The following is a 15,363-nucleotide window of genomic DNA, read 5'->3' as shown; positions in this document are numbered from 1 at the left end:
TGGTCCGGGAAGTAAATACCTTGTTGCAGCCGTCTAAACAGACCAGAGTTCCTGAAAACACGAGCGTCATGAACCTTGCCCGGCCATCCCACGTAGATGTTGGTAAAACGTCCCCTGTGGTCCACCAGTGCTTGCAGCACCATGGAAAAGTATCCCTTTCGGTTAATGTACTGGGTGGCCTGGTGGTCCGGTGCCAGGATAGGGATGTGAGTTCCATCTATGGCCCCACCGCAGTTTGGGAATCCCATCGCTGCGAAGCCATCTATGATCGCCTCCACGTTTCCCAGGGTCACTACCTTTGGCAGCAGTACATCAACGATTGCCTTCGCTACTTGCATCACAACAACCCCCACGGTAGATTTGCCCACCCCAAACTGGTTCGCGACTGACCGGTAGCTGTCTGGCGTTGCAAGCTTCCACAGGGCTATGGCCACTCGCTTCTGTACACTCAGTGCAGCTCGCAACCGGGTGTCACTGCGCTTCAGGGCAGGGGACAGCAACTCACAAAGTTCCAGGAAAGTTCCCTTCCGCATGCGAAAGTTTCGCAGCCACTGGGATTCATCCCAGACCTGCAGTACTATGCGGTCCCACCACTCAGTGCTTGTTTCCCGTGCCCAGAATCGCCGTTCCACGGCATCAACATGACCCATTGCCACTGTGATGTCCTCGGCGCTGGGTCGCCTGCTTTCTGACAGGTCTGTGCTACTCTCAGACTTCAGGACATCACCGCGGTGCCGTAGCCTCCTTGCCTGACTTTTCTGCATCTGCCTCAGGGAAACCTTTATGATAAGCTGCGAGACGTTGAGAGCGGCCACAACTGCAGCGATGGTCGCAGCGGGCTCCATGCTCGGAGTACAGTGGCGTCCGCGCTGTCAATGACTGGAAAAGCGCGCGAACTGTTTTCCCGCCGGCGCTTTCAGGGAGGGAGGGCGGGAGTGATGGACGGATGACGACAGTTTCCCAAAAGCACCCTCGACTCATTTTGTTACCCAGAAGGCATTGCCGGCTACACCCAGAATTCCAATGGGCAGAGGGGACTGCGGGAACTGTGGGATAGCTGACCACAGTGCACCGCTTCGAATGTCGACGCTATCACCGTTAGTGTGGACGCACAAAGTCGAATTACTGTCCTTAGTGTGGACACACACGTTCGACTTTGCAATATCGATTACAAAAATTCGATGCAAGTAAAATCGAACTACTCTCGTAGTGTAGACAAGGCCTTATTTTTCCTAATTGGTGAAGGGGGATGCAAGGTTCATGGCAGAATAATAAAAATCCTCTACTCATCCATTTTTAGTTTCTAGCAGAAAAATTCTGTTCTTTTTGAGATCGTGGTCCATCTGCCTTTACCAGAGCAGCATAGCTTGTTCCCAAACAGCAAGAGTCTCAGATTACAGAGCCTCCTTTTTCCTGGCAACAATCAAGATTACAGCCAACTCACTACAAGGCAAGGTTTCTCAGGGTAAGCCAGCCTTTCATCTTACTTCCCTATATTTCTACCCCTTTCACTAAAGAGATCACTTTTACCAACTCTTATGAATTGATTGAAAATCTTATCATATTTGGGTTTCAAGTGCCAGTCATGTGAATATGCAAAAATCTCAACTTTTTCATTTTTTAAAGCAAGTTTCTAGCCCTCATGGTTGTGGAGGTAAGTTTGAAAATGTTGCACAAGACAACGTAAAGGCTCAGAAACCAGAAGCCAAATAAAAAAAACAACCCTACTGTTATTATTTTTTAAAAGTCTTATGATTTTTAGGCTGGTCTAGTTTTCAGCTGACTGACTCACGATTTTTGACCACTTTGGATTGGCAAAACTATAACAAGTGCCACATACTCCCAACTGAGTCCTGGTAAAAACATAGCTGCCTCCTTTTCACCCACAATTAGGGCACGTCTTCACTACCCGCCGGATCGGGGGGTAGCAATCGATCTATTGGGGATCGACTTATCGCGTCAAGTGAAGACATGATAAAATCAATCCCCGATGGCTCTGCCGTCGACTCCGGAAATCCACCGCGGCAAGAGGCGGAAGCGGAGTCGACGGCGGCACAGCAGCGGTCGACTCACCGCCGTCCTCACAGCCAGGTAAGTTGACCTAAAATACGCAACTTCAGCTACGCTATTCACGTAGCTGAAGTTGCATATCTTAGGTCGACCCCCCCGTAGTGTAGACCTAGGAGTACATAAGAATGGCCATACTGAGTCAGACCAAAGGTCCATCTGGCCCAGTATCCTGTCTTCCGACAGCGGACATTGCCAGGTGCCCACAGGGAATGAAAAGAACAGGTAATCATCAAATGATCCACCTCCTGCTCCTGTTGCCCATTCCCAGTTTCTGGCGAACTGAGGTTAGGGATACCATCCCTACCCTCCCTATTCCTGGCTAATAGCCATTGATGAACCTGTCCTCCATGAATTTATCTAGTTCTTTTTTGAACCGTGTTATAATCTTAGCCTTCACAACATCCTCTGGCAAGGAGTTCCACGGGACACAGTTGTGCCTTGTTAACCCTGGCTAATCACCTTTCTTAATGGTTTAAGTTTGATGGGCAGCACCAGAACAATGTTGGCAAGAAGCTATTTTGGTTCCCGAAACGGGCTGTACAGCACTGAACCAATGCCCTAATCTGGTGTTAGGGGAACTGTGCTATAGGAGATACCACTTCAAGTAGAGACATAAAACCAACATCCTGCTCACTTGGACTATTAGGGATCCCCCTATTACTTATCACAGAGGTTAGTGGGTCAGCCAGAGCTTTGTGACTAAATTCAAGGCTATTTACATTCTGCCCCATATAATTTCAGTGGGATTTTGAGAACCTGTCATTCTCCTCAGCAATAAAAAAAGAAAAACATATCAGGAACTCACCAATTGGAAGAGAAATGCAGCAAGCAGAGGCCAGCTGCACAGTAGCTACAGCTGCTTGGCTCTGCCAAGCTTAAAGGACCACATGCAGACAGACAGACATAGTAGGAAAAAGTTCCTATAAGAGGGCAAACTTTGCAGTGGGTAGCATCAATAGGAAGCAATTGCTGGATTCACAGGCACCTAAATATCTTTGTGACTCCCACCCCATCTTGTCACAGAACACCCTGCAGGCTGACGGGATATGCCTGTGGAAAACCCAAAAAAACCTTAATCAAAGTTATATCAATAGGGAAAAACAAGATATGAATTAAGTGGTTGCTATTAAGGAGGTGATTCTGTGTATTATGCACTGTCACTTACATTGCATGAGTTCAAGATTGTTCCTTACTTTGTGTTGCATTGTTGTGCGTTGTTACAGAGCTGCAGCATTTCAGCCCAGAGGTGATGATATTCTATTAGGAGATACAGTTGTGTTGTAATGAGGTCATAAGGACTGCTCCTGCCCTATTGGTGTCAATGGGAGCCTTCTCAGAGATCCCAACAGTAGCAGGAACAAGCTCATTCCATTTAGGATTTAAGTGCCAGCCAATCTCCATATCTGTTACCAATCCCCTCAGCCAGCCAGTCTTCAGCTGGGATTTGCTGCCTTTGGCCCTGACCTTGCAGGCTTTATTCACATGTTGAACTTCATGCACGTAAACAGTCCTAATGACTTCAACAGAATTATTCACATACATAAGTCTTCTCTGGCTGCAGTAAGGGCCCAGCCCTGTCTGTTTGTTCCTCAGGCTTGAAGCTGTTCAGATGGGGATTCCCGGTGATGATCTCATAGTAAACAACCCTGACTGAAAGGGTTTCCTGTAAAAAGAAACTGAACTGTAACCTCCTGCATAGGAAATTTTTAGAAAGCAAAAGGAATCTTGTTTATTTGAAATTCAAGGAAATGCCTCCCATTCTTCTTTTGAATTGTCATAGAATCATAGCATATCAGGGTTGGAAGGGACCTCAGGAGGTCATCTAGTCCAACCCCCTGCTCAAAGCAGGACCACTCCCCAACTAAATCATCCTAGCCAGGGCTTCCTCAAGCCTGACCTTAAAAACCTCTAAGGAAGGAGATTCCACCACCTCCCTAGGTAACCCATTCCAGTGCTTCACCACCCTCCTAGTGAAAAAGTTTTTCCTAATATCCAACCTAAACCTCCCCAACTGCAACTTGAGACCATTACTCCTTGTTCTGTCATCAGGTACCACTGACAACAGTCTAGATCCATCCTCTTTGGAACCCCCTTTCAGGTAGTTGAAAGCAGCTATCAAATCCCCCCTCATTCTTCTCTTCTGCAGACTAAACAATCCCAGTTCTCTCAGCCTCTCCTCATAAGTCATGTGCTCCAGCCCCCTAATCATTTTTGTTGCCCTCCGCTGGACTCTTTCCAATTTTTCCACATCCTTCTTGTAGTGTGGGGCCCAAAACTGGACACAGTACTCCAGATGAGGCCTCACCAATGTCGAATAGAGGGGAAAGATCACGTCCCTCGATCTGCTGGCAATGCCCCTACTTATACAGCCCAAAATGCCGTTAGCCTTCTTGGCAACAAGGGCACACTGTTGACTCATATCCAGCTTCTCATCCACTGTAACCCCTAGGTCCTTTTCTGCAGAACTGCTGCCTAGCCATTCGGTCCCTAGTCTATAGCAGTGCAGGGATTCTTCTGTCCTAAGTGCAGATTCTCCAGTCACTCCCCTATCCCTCCTCTCTGCACTTGTCCTTACTAAACCTCATCAGATTTCTTTTGGCCCAATCCTCTTATTTGTCTAGGTACCTCTGTATCCTATCCCTACCCTCCAGCATATCTACCACTCCTCCCAGTTTAGTGTCATCTGCAAACTTGCTGAGGATGCAATCCACGCCATCCTCCAGATCATTAATGAAGATATTGAACAAAACTGGCCCCAGGACCGACCCTTGGGGCACTCCGCTTGATACTGGCTGCCAACTAGACATGGAGCCATTGATCACTAACATAGTTATCTAATTATGATTATCTATGATAATTAAATCTGTATCTAACCAACCTTTTAGTTCTTTTAATGTAAACATGATCTGTTAAGCTATAGCAGTCACTTTTATACAGAGACAGGAGAACTCATTATAATCATGTGAGTATATATTCACACCAGGGGTATAGCCATGGCCCACCCAATTAGCACCTAGGCCCACCCAAATCTGAGCAAGGTAGTGCTGCCAGATTAGTCTGCAGCATTGCTGTGGTGGGCTCCTCCAAATCTGTGAGTGGCAAGAGCCAATGGGATGGAGTGGGGAGCTGGGCTCAGCCTCACGGAACAGTCCTGTTGGGATCCAGGAAGTGGGCGGGCAGATTCTCCAGTCACTCCCCTATCCCTCCTCTCTGCACCAGGCCAGGATAGAAACTGCTAGCAACCCCTCCTCCCACCCCCCCAGAGTGATACCTGCCTGCCCTGCACACCTAGAGAGCCCTTCCCCAAAAAGCTAGCAGCTGGGTCACTGCCCCCACAGAGAGCCACCCTCACACTGAATGCAGCCCTCCCAGCATCCCTGTGTAGGTGTTGGCACAACTCCTCTGCCTCAAGGGGCCCAGGCTGCATCTCACACCCTGTGTTTCCCACCCGAAGGCTGTAGGTGCACGCCGACACCTGCTTCAGCCAGTTTAGTTTCCTCTGCTTATTCCCTACCTTAGACGCAGGAGGGCTGGGACTTTTGGGGCTAGCCCAGGCCACAATGTTCACACTCCTAGCATAAGTCAGTCATTCCCCCCCCCCCCCATACACTGAGACCTACCCAAATTTCCACACCTAGCTGCACCACTGATTCACACAGTGGGTCAGATGCAGCTGAAGGCAAGTGGAGAGGATGCTGACACTTGCATGTTGCCATAGCAGTGGTGACACAAGAACCACCCTTCTCTGCCAGCCAGCTGCTCCTGTAGAACTGGAAACATTCACCTTACTTTTAATTTCACAGACTTAAAAATCTACAGAAATAAATTCACTGGGACCATTTCCAGTTCTACAGTCTACACACTCACAAGGCTTGAAAAAAGCAACAGAGGGTCCTGTGGCACCTTTGAGACTAACAGAAGTACTGGGAGCATAAGCTTTCGTGGGTAAGAACCTCACTTCTTCAGATGCAAGGCTTGAAAGTGCATTCACCTATTTGCCAGGATGAGTAGGAAAATTACTCTGCCTGGAACCAGCACCAAAAACCTGAAATTGGCAGGACTCTGGTCAGTTTCACTCACTGCTCTGATTTATATAGGCAGCAGCTGTAACACTCCCTAGAAGACTGTGATCAGTAACAGAGCCAGGGGCCCCAGGGCCTGATTCTTTCCAGCTGCCTATCTTGTGAGATCATGGAAACAGGTGTAAATGTTACCTGCTGATTGGTAGTATTTTACACCTACTTTGGACAGGTGTGAATTACTATGCAAGGTGCAAGGCAGTGGAAAATCAGGATCCCGATTTTGTTGATGTTGGGGTGTAGTCATGGAGCATCTCCTGCTTCTCTTGCCTCTCCTATTCCTCCACCCCAGCAGTAGACTGAGTCTCTCTCTCTGCTGCAACACACAGCCTTCTAGCAGCTCCATGAAATTTAAAAGAATCTAGTGAGTTTCACAATTACTGCTCAGAATCTCAAACAGACCAGCTGCGAAACTGATGCTATAGCTGTCAGTTTTACTCTGCCACTAAGGGCTGGTCTACACTAGAAAATTAGGTTGACCCAGCTAAGTGGCTAGGAGAGTGAAAAATCCACACCCCTGAGCAATGTAGTTAAGCTGACCTAAGTCCCCATGTAGACAGCACTAAGTTGATGGAAGAATTCTTCTGTTGACCTAGCTACTGCCTCTCAGGCAGGTGGAATACCCTACACCAATGGGAGAACCCCTCCCGTCGGCGTAGGTAGTGTCTGCACTGAGGTACGGCAGAGGCACAGTTGTGCTGCTTTAGCACTTTGAGTGTAGACAAGCCCAGAGGAATGCTGCGAACCCAAGAAGAGTTGCAGAGGTATAAGGGTCATGGGGAAAACCCATAAAAAATACAGGAAGCTGGGGGGAAAGGAGAAAAGAGTGGGAAATTGTCCTCTTTCTTGCCCCTTTTCCAGGAGTCAGAAGAGGGAGGAAGTATGTGCAAATGGCTGGGAAGGCAGCAAAGCTCCCCACTGGCATGAGGGCAAGGGAGTGGGAAGAAGTGTGATGTTCCCCTTCCTCTCAGCACCAGGGTTGGGAACCTATAAACCAAGGTTGATGTGAATAAGGGAGGGGAAAAGAGGTGCTTAATGGGTCCAGGGATAATCTGCCATTGAGAGTCACCCACTGCCCCCCTTTCTCAGCAGCAGGGGAGGAGAGGTGCTGCTCTTTGTCATATTGTAAAGCACTCAGAAAATAAATCTGCCTATTGCATCACACTTAAAGTGAGGGCTTGTCTACACTAGCAAGTTTTGTCGATGAAACTAATGTCAATACGAAAAAATTGACAAAAGCAAAGTTGCCAAAGTGAGTCTACATTTGCTCCCTCTGTCAACAGATTGTGTCCACATTCGGGGCACCATTGTCGACAGCATGAGCAATGCACTGTGGATATGTATCCCACAGTGCCTGGCGACACCATCTGTCGCTAGATGTTGTGAGAAGGCTGAAACAGAGCGCAGCACATCCTGGGACGTGCAAAATGTCTCGTCATGCACCGCTTTGTGTCCCAGCCCTCCAATGGTTTCTGACTTTCCATTCGCGCCATTTTTCCAACTGTCAGTCTTTCTAGTGCATGCCAGCATCTGCAGTGAGAGAGGATGGATCCCATACTTCTCTCCTATGCATAGGCGGCAGGTTTGTATAATTTTTGGTGGTGCCCAAGTGGATCTGTCCCATCCATAGGACGGACCGGGGCAACTACCCTGGGCCCTGCGCTTCAGGGGGACGTGGGGTACAGAGTGGCCTGGGGGGTTAGCGGGGTGCCTGGTGCCGACAGCAGCAAGCTACCCTGCTTTGCCCCGCCTCTTCCCCTCCTCCCCCCCCCCTCCCATTCCACCTCTTCCCCGAAACCCCTGAGCAATGTCGGGAGCCGGCAAGGTGGAGTGGAGTGGGCTGGGGCCAGGTCACTCGCTGCTGCCAGCACCAGGCCCCCCGCTAACTCCCGAGGCTGCCCTGGACCCCGTGACCCCCCTGAAGCACAAGGTAGGGGTAGGCACCACCATGGTGTGCGACAAACACTTGACAAAATTACTGGACTTAGTGATGGACAATGGGGGAAGGTGGGTATTATGTCACTCAATCATTCAACCCATAAAATAGCACACATTTTGCCACACTGGGGGGGAAAAAACCAGTAACCTAGCTAATAATAATAATAATAATATAATAAATTCAACTCATATAATTAATGAAAAACGTGTATATACTGTATATGAGATTATATGAGAAATGAAAATGAGCTTGCTTTGGGATTTTACAAGGCACTTATATCATTTAAACACATTTGGTACCTTGAGTAATGATAACACTTCTTGCAAATCACATAAATAGGGAACCCATGGTCCCCTTCCCTCACCCCATTGCAAAGGCACAGAGGTTATTGCTGGCTGCCCTAGGGCTGCAGAAAACCCTATGGGCAACACATATGGAAAGAAGAGGATCAATTTATACAGAGGGCAGAAGGGGACTCCCATAGTGCATTAACTAACACTTAATAAATACATCAAAATTAAATACATTACAGAGATAAGAACCTGTAATGACAGACGTTACTTCATGAGAAGCTCCAGAGAAAGAAGACGCAGAGGGAGTAATGATAGGGGCAATTCTAGGGAGACCAAAGAGGCTGGTAGAGGGAGCAGACAGAGAACAGTGGTAGAGGCAGAATCACTGCAGGGTTGATCCAGTCTTCTGCCTCTCCCCTGTGGGTGGAAACACTGATCATTATTCAGGGCCGGTGCAACCTAGCATTTGGGGGGCGGCATTTTCTTCGGTGGTGACCACGGCAGCCACATCTTCGGCCACCCCGGTCGTCGTCAGCATTTAGGCGGAGGGAGCTGGGGCAGGGGGGCGCGGGGAGGGCCCATAATTAAGGGGGGGTGGCATGCAGGGGAACTCCCCGCCCCAGCTCACCTCTGCTCTGCCTCCTCCCCTGAGCACGCCGCCCTGCTCTGCTTCTCTCCCTCCCAGCCTTTCGGCGCCAAACAGCTGATTGGCGGCACAAGCCTGGGAAGCGGGAGAAGTGGAGCAGCGACGGCGTGCTCAGGGAGGAGGTGGAGCAGAGGTGAGCTGGGATGGGGAGCTGCCGCACGGCTCCCCAGGCGGGGAGAGAGCTGCCACGGGGGGGGCCGCCTCAGGGCGGAGGGGGTGGGGAGCTGCTGCGGGGGCGGGTGCCTCAGGGCAGGGGGGGGGTGGGGAGCTGCTGCAGGGCTCGGGGAGGGGGTGGAGCAGAGGTGAGCTGGGGTGGGGAGCTGCCGCACGGTTCCCCGGGGGAGGGGGAGCTGTCGCAGCGGGGCGCCTCAGAGCGGAGGGGGGGTTGGGGAGCTGCTGCGGGGGAGGTGCCTCAGGGCGGGGGGTGGGGTGGGGAGCTGCCGCAGGGCTCGGGGAGAGGGGAGGGCGCAAGGTGGAAATTTCGCCTAGGGCACGAAACATCCTTGCACCGGCCCTGTCACTATCACTGTAGGAGGGAACAATAGAATGGAATGCCCAGAAGAATGAATGACTTGAGGACAATCTCCTGAAGGGACCCTTACCCTTGCAGAGCTTTTCTGGCTCCAACATTTAAATTTCTATACAGGGTGGTTTGGCCCACAGAAATAAAAATCTGCACATCTTCCATGTGTTTTTGGACCAATGGAAAAAAACAGGTACAATTCAAGTGACTTTTAAAATTGCGTATGAAACTGAATTAACAAAATAAATGAGCTTATAAACAACCAGAAAATATACTAGGAGTACTTGTGGCATCTTAGAAACTAACAAATTTATTGTAGCATAAGCTTTCGTGGGCTACAGCTCACTTCATTGGATGCATGTAGTGGAAAATACAGAAGGAAGATATATATATACACAGGGAACATGAAACAATGGGTGTTACCATACACATTATAAGGAGAGTGATCAGTTAAGGTGAGCTGTTGTCAGCAAGAGAAAAAAATAACTGTTTGTAGTGGTAATGAAAATGGCCCACTTCCAGCAATTGACAAGGAGATATAAGGAAGATAGACTGGGAGCCTCCCGGCCAATGGGCTGGGCTGGGGGGAGGAGAGCGGAAGGCAAAGGGGGGGATTGTAGGGAGCTCTGGAGCAGGGGAGGCAGTGGGGGAGGGGAGTTGTCTGGCACAAAGGGGGGGGCTCTCTGGAGAGGGATGACAGGGGCACGGGCTGTTGGGGAGGTCCCTTGCGGGGGCAGAGGGTTGTGTGGGTCTCTGTGGGGCAGGGGGGAGTGATGGACGGAGCCAGCCGCAGCCCAGGTCTGCTCTGTGGGGGGGGTGTTGCTATAGCCCCCTCAGGAAGCCCCCTCTGTCTGGTGTATTTTATGCCAGCCCCAGGGTGCCCATTGCTGCTCCTTTTCCCCACCCCCGGCTCCATCTGTCTGTCCCCACAACCCCTGGCTGTGTCTGCCTGCCCCCACAACCCCCTGGCTCACTGGCTGTGTCTGTCTATCAGGGACAGACTCCTGCTGCTCACTCTCTGCCCAGGGCTGAGAGCCGCTGCCTGTGACTCTCGCCCCCTCCCTGCTGTGGAGGCGTGGCCAGGCAGCTCTGGCACAGCCCCCTGCTGCAGCTCCCATTGACTGGATTCCCGGCCAATGGGCTGGGAGCTGGGTCAGCGCTGGGGCCTCTCCACAGCATGTAGCGACTCCGGGGACGGGGGACGGGGAGCTGCTCCCGAGGTGAGAGCGCCCCGTGTTGCCGACCCATGGCACGGGGACCCCCAAAGGACGGGGCTTGGGGCCCAAACATTGGTGGAGCCGAGCCCACCTTCAGGAATATTGGTGGAACATGGGCACCACGGGCCCATATAGGTCGCTGCCTATGCTCCTATGCACTGTTAACTGTCGTGAGAACATCGCACATGGCAGCAGAGTTACTCACAAAGTTACTGACAGAGGATGAATCGCAGGCACCAGAATGTGATATGGACAGCAGCAACTTATCAGTGATTTTGGCATTCACAGAGCACCTGCATATGGTAGACCGTCGCTTTTGCGCTAGGGAAACAAGCACTGATTAGTGGGATTGCATTGGCATGCAGGTGTGGGATAATAACCAGTGGGTACAGAACTTTGGGATGCATAAAGCAACCTTCCTGGAGCTATGTGCTGAGCTGGCCCCCGACCTGCAGCGCAAGGACACCAGAATGAGAGCTGCCCTTTCGGTAGAGAAGTGTGTTGCAATCAGTGTGTGGAAGCTGGTCAATCCAGACTGCTACCGGTCAGTTGCAAATCAATTTGGAGTGGGGAAGTGCACTGTTGGGGCTGTATTACTCCAAGTGTGCAGGGCAATAAATTGCATCCTGCTGCGGAGGACCATGACTCTGGGAAATGTGCATGAAATAGTGGATGGCTTTGCAGAGATGGGTTTCCCTAACTGTGGCCGGGCGATTGATGGCACGCACATTCCAATTTTAGCGCCAGACCACCTTGCCTCAGAATACATCAATAGGAAGGAAAACTTCTCCACGGTAGGGTGACCAGACGTCCTGATTTTATCGGGACTGTCCTGATATTTGCTTGTTTGTCCCGCGTCCCGACCAATGTTAGGTTGGGACACTGGACAAACAAGCAAACGCTCCGAAGCCCAGAAGGGCTCGCGCCCTCCCCCCGACTCCACCTCCTCCTTCCCCATTGGATCCCTCCCCAAATCCCTGCCCCCATCCCCGCCCCCTCACTGCCCCATTGGCTCCCTCCCCAAATCCCCGCCTCTTCCCCAAGCACGCCATGCCCAGGAGACGCAGGGGAGCGCGGGGCCGGGGTGAGTGTGAGTCCGGCCTGGCCCCGAGCAGGCAGGACTCGGGTGCGGTACCTGGAGGGAGAGTAGGGGGGCGGCCCGCGGTGCCAGGCGGCAGCTGTTCTCCCCACCTGGGCAGCGGGACTCGCACGCTGCGCCCAGCCCCTGGCCAGTCACGTCTGGGCTGGCTGCCCAGCTGGTGCAATCCCGCGGGCGGCGGCATCGGCAGCCCCGTTCGTTCCCCTGCAGGACCCGAGCAGGATGGGGGGGCTGGACCCTGCTGCCCCCACTCCGGGGCCGCCCGCGGGATTGCACCAGCTGGGCAGCCAGCCCAGATGCAACTGGCCAGGAGCTGGGTGCGCGCAGCGTGTGCGCTGGGTCCCCGCAGCAGGCCTGGGCTCGGGGGCTTCGTGGGCGCCAGAGCCGCAGCCGCCGAGCGCCACGTGCTTGGCCAGCGGCCGCTTCCTCCCACCGTGGCAGTGGGAGCTGCAGCAGCGGCTGCTCCCGAGTCCTGCTGCCCAGGTGGGGAGAACAGCCGCCGCCTGGCCACGCGGGCCACCCCCCTACTCTCCCTCCAGGTACTGCGCCCGAGTCCTGCCTGCACTCGGGGCCAGGCCGGACTCTCACTCACCCCGGCCCCGCGCTCCCCTGCGTCTCCCAGGCCTCCCTCCAGCACTTGCGGAGGGAGGAGGAATGGTGTGTTTGTGCGGGGGGGGGGGGGGGTTGTTGTTTTTTTATGCTTTGCTGCCATTTTTTTTCCCCTCTGCCCTCCCCCCCCCACATCCCGATATTTGACCTGGGTGATCTGGTCACCCTACTCCATGGTATTGCAGGAGCTTCTGGATCACTGGGGGCGTTTCACGGACATCAATGCAGGCTGCTCTGGAAAGGTGCATGACGCACACATCTTCAGGAACAGTGGCCTGTACAGAAAGCTGCAGGCAGGGACTTTCTTTCCAGACCACAAGATCACAGTGGAGGATGTGGAAATGCCCATATTAATCCTGGGAGACCCGGCTTACCCCTTACAGCCCTGGCTAATGAAACCTTACACAGGGCACCTGGACAGCAGCAAGGAGCATTTTAACAACAGGCTGAACAGGTGCCACATAGTAGTCAAATGTGCCTTTGGCCGTTCGAGACACCTCCGGTGAGCTTTCAATGGTAGGCTTACCGAAGATAATATTCCCGTGGTCATAGCCACCTGCTGCACTTTGCATAATCTGTGTGAATCTAAGGGTGAAATGTTTGCTCAGGCGTGGAGCACCGAGGCAGAGCGCTTAGCTGCACAGTTTCGACAGCCAGATGCTTGGGCTGTCAGAGGAGCCCAGAGGGCTGCTATTAACATCAGAGAGGCTTTGAGGAACCACTTTGACAATGAGGAGCAATAATACATGTCTGCTTTGGAGTTGCTTCCCTGGTACATCCATGTACAATTTTGGGGCCCAAGCTCCATGCAACAAAATCCTTTAGAAGCCTGTTCCTGAGAGTGAATTGATTGCTATACGCTTTTGTAGAACACAAAATAAAAACGCTGTACCGTTAAATACCTTAGCCTTTATTTATAGTTAAAAAGGGTAAAACCTCACAACTGTCATTGTGCAAGCTGTGAGAGGGGGTGGAGTGATGGGGAAACTCAGGAGTGCTGTGAAGTGAAAAAGAATGTGTGGGCATAGAGGGGGGTGGGGTTGGCAAAGAATTGTGCATGTGCATGTGCTGCAGTGGAGGTCGACCACGGATCTGCTCAGTCTGTACCTGTATCGAAGACTCCGTGAGCACCCCAATCATGGTGAGTGTCAGGAGTGGGGAGAAGGTCGTTGTGCGTATGGACAAAATGGTCACGGTTTGCAGGGCAGATTTGCAGGGAACTCATTCTAAAATTATCACACACTTTTTCACAGGCAGCCAGCCTGCTGGCTGACATCTCATTGGTGCGGGTAAGCAGGGAAACCAGGGCACAACTACGGCATGCTTGCGGCTTTCACCCCAGTCTATATGCACCTCAGCTATGTGCTACTTTGGTCCCAGCTCCAGTGATTGCTAAATGGCATGGTACAGTTTCCTCTAATGGGGACACTAACAAGACTGCAATCCCTTGGAATCTGTGGCAGAGGATTAGCAGGTACCTCTTGGAAACTTTCCAGAGCCTGTCTCTGGAGGATTCCCTGTAGAGGTCTTGATGTCCATCGACACCCTGCTTGGCCATGCAGATTAGCTACACAGGGCAATGTCCAGCTCACATAAAATACTACCTGCCTCCTACTTTTCGATTCCCTACACAAGTCATAGCAACTTACCCAGTGTCTCATCTGCTTCCTGCTCCCCATAGAGCACTTCTGGAGTGGAGAAAAGTTCCTGGCTGCCTGCCCCACCAGGCGACCCCGCTGGGAGCTCCACATCCTCTTCTAGCTCCACTTCTTCATCCAGAATTTCAGTCTCTGGGTTACCCCCCCTTTCTGCTGCCTCCAAAGTATCCACGGGGCTATCGGCGATGAAGGTGGGGTCACCACCGAGGATAGCATTCAGCTCCTTATAGAAGCAGCAGATCTTAGGTGCACCACTGGAGCGATGGTTTGCCTCCCACGCCTTATGGTATGCCTGCCTCAGCTCCTTTATCTTCGCTCTGCACTGCTGCGTGTCCCGATCATAGCCCTTTTCGCACAAGCCTATTGCAGTGTGCACGCTATCGCTGTTTTGTCATCAAAAGGCAGTTTTTGGCAACAAAACTTGCCAGTGTAGACAAGCCCTGAGAAACTCTTGTGCATATTGGCACCAAACCTTGATAGCGGAAGGAGGAATCAATTGAAAGTGAGGAGTATCCAACCCTGACTTGGCATCCTGTGTCTGACTGGCATGGTGCAGAGAGAAGCTTCCTTGGGACAAGTGACAAAGCCTTACACTAGGGTGACCAGATGCCCAGTGTTGTGGGTGAGGCCCAGTTTCAGTATAAGCCACTTGAGCCAGCCGTCCCACACCAAGCTCTGGTCTCCAGAGGCTAAGCCAGTGAGTAGCAGAGAAAGTCTGACAGAGCATCACTTTAAACAAGTATCAGAGGAGTAGCCGTGTTAGTCTGAATCTGTAAAAAGCAACAGAGGGTCCTGTGGCACCAAGACTAACAGAAGTATTGGGAGCATAAGCTTTCGTGGGTAAGAACCTCACTTCTTCAGATGCAAGTAATGGAAATCTCCAGAGGCAGGTATAAATCAGTATGGAAATAACGAGGTTAGTTCAATCAGGGAAGGTGAGGTGCTCTGCTAGCAGTTGAGGTGTGAACACCAAGGGAGGAGAAACTGCTTCTGTAGTTGGATAGCCATTCACAGTCTTTGTTTAATCCTGATCTGATGCTGTCAAATTTGCAAATGAACTGGAGCTCAGCAGTTTCTCTTTGGAGTCTGGTCCTGAAGTTTTTTTGGCTGTAAGATGGCTACCTTTACATCTGCTATTGTGTAGCCAGGGAGGTTGAAGTGTTCTCCTACAGGTTTTTGTATATTGCCATTCCTGATATCTGACTTGTGTCCATTTATCCTCTTGCGTAG

This window comes from Chrysemys picta, chromosome 10, assembly GCF_011386835.1.
Source record: "Chrysemys picta bellii isolate R12L10 chromosome 10, ASM1138683v2, whole genome shotgun sequence".
Taxonomy (NCBI): Eukaryota; Metazoa; Chordata; order Testudines; family Emydidae; genus Chrysemys; species Chrysemys picta.
The sequence above is the reverse complement of the archived record's forward strand: the minus strand, read 5'-3'. Positions refer to the sequence as shown.